Here is a 3,684-nt window from a genome sequence, read left to right as displayed (position 1 = left end):
ATGAAAATCGCTGTAACGACAACTTTAATAATAAAATAAACACAAAACAGTGCGACAGCCCCTCACGGATGACTGCCGCGCACAAACAGAACCAAAACACAAAATAAAATCCAGGCCTGGTCCTCTCTCGTCTTGCACTGTCATCACTCCTCCATTTATCCTTCCAGAGCTCCTCCATAGGACTCGAGACCGGTGAGTGGCGCAGGTGTCGTGCATTATCACTTACTCCACCGGCCTCGCTCCGCTCCCACGGCTCTCGGCCCCTCCCCCACTCGTCACATAGTCATTTTTATAATTTGATTTATACCTTGTCAGAAATCTACTTACGCCTCACAAGCTGGCGGAGTCAAGAAGCCGTCCACTAGCCGCTGGAGGTTAAACAGATCATTGTACATATTCTCTCTAAAATTTCCTTTAATCCCCCTTTAGAAATACAAGCAGGAAGGAAATGGACGTTTAATATTTGTCATCCTCGCACCAAACACACTCCAGGGTTTCTTGTAGTCAATGATTCTTAAAAGTACATACAGTGGAGTCCAAGCATCCACACTGACCACATTGAAAATTGTAAAAAAAAAAAAAAAACCATATTAAAGGGGTCCTATGACGTTGCTAAAAGGAAGATTATTTTGTGTATTTGGTGTAATGCAATGTGTTTATGCGGTTTACGGTTAAAAAAAACATTATTTTCCACATAACGTACATTATTGTTGCTCCTCTATGCCCCGCATTTCTGAAATGTGTCGATTTTTACAAAGCTCATCGTTCTGAAAAGCGAGGTGTGCTCTATAATCACGGACCAGCACGGATCAGCTCTAGGCATGATGAAGCGGATATCGTCCTCTTTTGGAAGGCCAAACAAAGTAGTTTCGTTTTCACAACGAAACACACAGCGTCTCCACTACATGGCGGTGGCGGCAACAACAATACTACAGCGAGAATAAAAGTTACGCCTTCTTTCTTTGCGTGAACATTTGGGCGATGTAATGCAAATCTTCCCACACAGTGAGGTAGACATGTGGGGGTATGTTTAAACGAGGCTTTTAGGAGGGCGCGGACAAGTCTTAACTTTTATAAAGAATATCTCTTTGGGTTTGAGATTTTAGTCTTTGCAACTTTAGGGATCTTATCTATGCACGAACAGCTTGTAACACTCCAAAGTGAAAGTAAATTTTTAATTGCATCATATGACCCCTTTAATAAATTACATGTTAAAATATATTTAAAAAGAAATTGGTTATTTTAAATTGTAATAATATTTCACAATATTACAAACAAAAACATGCATATTTCCATTATCCATGTTCATGGTCCCATACCTATGGATTTACCATTCCCTGTGGTTGAGCAGGTGTTTGGTATAAAGGTGTGAAAGAAAGCTGTCAAATGATGTTGAGACACTCTCAGCATTTATTTCCATGGATTTTTACATGTTCCCCCTCATTCTGGGTTGGCAAGCTTTTTATAACTTTTTTTAATGGAGAAGCAGCAGCTCACCATGATCTCTTCCAGCGAGCATCACTCTCTCTCAGAGCTCTTTGATTACTAAAGCACTCTAGAGCTTCTCTTTTCAGCTGCTGTCTCACATGATCATATCTGTGTTCACATTCCCATTAAAGTGTGTGGGCCTCCTTTAATTCAGCTTATCATTTATTAAATGACATCTCAAATGCTGATAGCATATGAGCATCAATAATCCTTACTGATAGTAGCTGAAAGTGATCTTGTGTAGTCAATGTTTAACACACTTTAATAATAAAATAAACACAAAATAGCGCAACAGCCCCTCGCGGACGACTGTCGTGCACAAACAGAACCAAAACACAAAATAAAATCCAGGCCTGGTCCTCTCTCGTCTTGCACTGTCATCACTCCTCCATTTATCCTTCCAGAGCTCCTCCATAGGACTCGAGACCGGTGAGTGGCGCAGGTGTCGTGCATTATCACTTACTCCACCGGCCTCGCTCCGCTCCCACGGCTCTCGGCCCCTCCCCCACTCGTCACATAGTCATTTTTATAATTTGATTTATACCTTGTCAGAAATCTACTTACGCCTCACAAGCTGGCGGAGTCAAGAAGCCGTCCACTAGCCGCTGGAGGTTAAACAGATCATTGTACATATTCTCTCTAAAATTTCCTTTAATCCCCCTTTAGAAATACAAGCAGGAAGGAAATGGACGTTTAATATTTGTCATCCTCGCACCAAACACACTCCAGGGTTTCTTGTAGTCAATGATTCTTAAAAGTACATACAGTGGAGTCCAAGCATCCACACTGACCACATTGAAAATTGTAAAAAAAAAAAAAAAAACCATATTAAAGGGGTCCTATGACGTTGCTAAAAGGAAGATTATTTTGTGTATTTGGTGTAATGCAATGTGTTTATGCGGTTTACGGTTAAAAAAAACATTATTTTCCACATAACGTACATTATTGTTGCTCCTCTATGCCCCGCATTTCTGAAATGTGTCGATTTTTACAAAGCTCATCGTTCTGAAAAGCGAGGTGTGCTCTATAATCACGGACCAGCACGGATCAGCTCTAGGCATGATGAAGCGGATATCGTCCTCTTTTGGAAGGCCAAACAAAGTAGTTTCGTTTTCACAACGAAACACACAGCGTCTCCACTACATGGCGGTGGCGGCAACAACAATACTACAGCGAGAATAAAAGTTACGCCTTCTTTCTTTGCGTGAACATTTGGGCGATGTAATGCAAATCTTCCCACACAGTGAGGTAGACATGTGGGGGTATGTTTAAACGAGGCTTTTAGGAGGGCGCGGACAAGTCTTAACTTTTATAAAGAATATCTCTTTGGGTTTGAGATTTTAGTCTTTGCAACTTTAGGGATCTTATCTATGCACGAACAGCTTGTAACACTCCAAAGTGAAAGTAAATTTTTAATTGCATCATATGACCCCTTTAATAAATTACATGTTAAAATATATTTAAAAAGAAATTGGTTATTTTAAATTGTAATAATATTTCACAATATTACAAACAAAAACATGCATATTTCCATTATCCATGTTCATGGTCCCATACCTATGGATTTACCATTCCCTGTGGTTGAGCAGGTGTTTGGTATAAAGGTGTGAAAGAAAGCTGTCAAATGATGTTGAGACACTCTCAGCATTTATTTCCATGGATTTTTACATGTTCCCCCTCATTCTGGGTTGGCAAGCTTTTTATAACTTTTTTTAATGGAGAAGCAGCAGCTCACCATGATCTCTTCCAGCGAGCATCACTCTCTCTCAGAGCTCTTTGATTACTAAAGCACTCTAGAGCTTCTCTTTTCAGCTGCTGTCTCACATGATCATATCTGTGTTCACATTCCCATTAAAGTGTGTGGGCCTCCTTTAATTCAGCTTATCATTTATTAAATGACATCTCAAATGCTGATAGCATATGAGCATCAATAATCCTTACTGATAGTAGCTGAAAGTGATCTTGTGTAGTCAATGTTTAACACCCAGTTTTACCATGACTGTGGGAATAATCACCTTTATTAGAGGTAGGGAAAAATGATTCACAAATGAATCATGATTCATTAAATGATTCAGCACTGATTTGAGTACTGACATAATTTAAAGAAGGAGGGACATACATATATATATATATACATACACACACACACACATATCGTTTTGTTAATATATATATATATATATATATATATATATT

At 39.3% G+C, this 3,684-nt stretch overlaps 1 protein-coding gene across 4 annotated transcripts in view; it reads right to left on the bottom strand.

Moving 5' to 3' along the window:
• Positions 1-3,684, bottom strand: part of LOC107666187 (RNA-binding protein Musashi homolog 2) — a 197,718-nt gene that overhangs the window by 87,608 nt on the left and 106,426 nt on the right. The window lies entirely within an intron of this gene.

The sequence above is a fragment of the Sinocyclocheilus anshuiensis genome, unplaced genomic scaffold (assembly GCF_001515605.1).
Source record: "Sinocyclocheilus anshuiensis isolate Anshui unplaced genomic scaffold, SAMN03320099.WGS_v1.1 scaffold984, whole genome shotgun sequence".
Taxonomy (NCBI): Eukaryota; Metazoa; Chordata; class Actinopteri; order Cypriniformes; family Cyprinidae; genus Sinocyclocheilus; species Sinocyclocheilus anshuiensis.
This window is presented reverse-complemented; position numbering and strand designations above follow the sequence as displayed.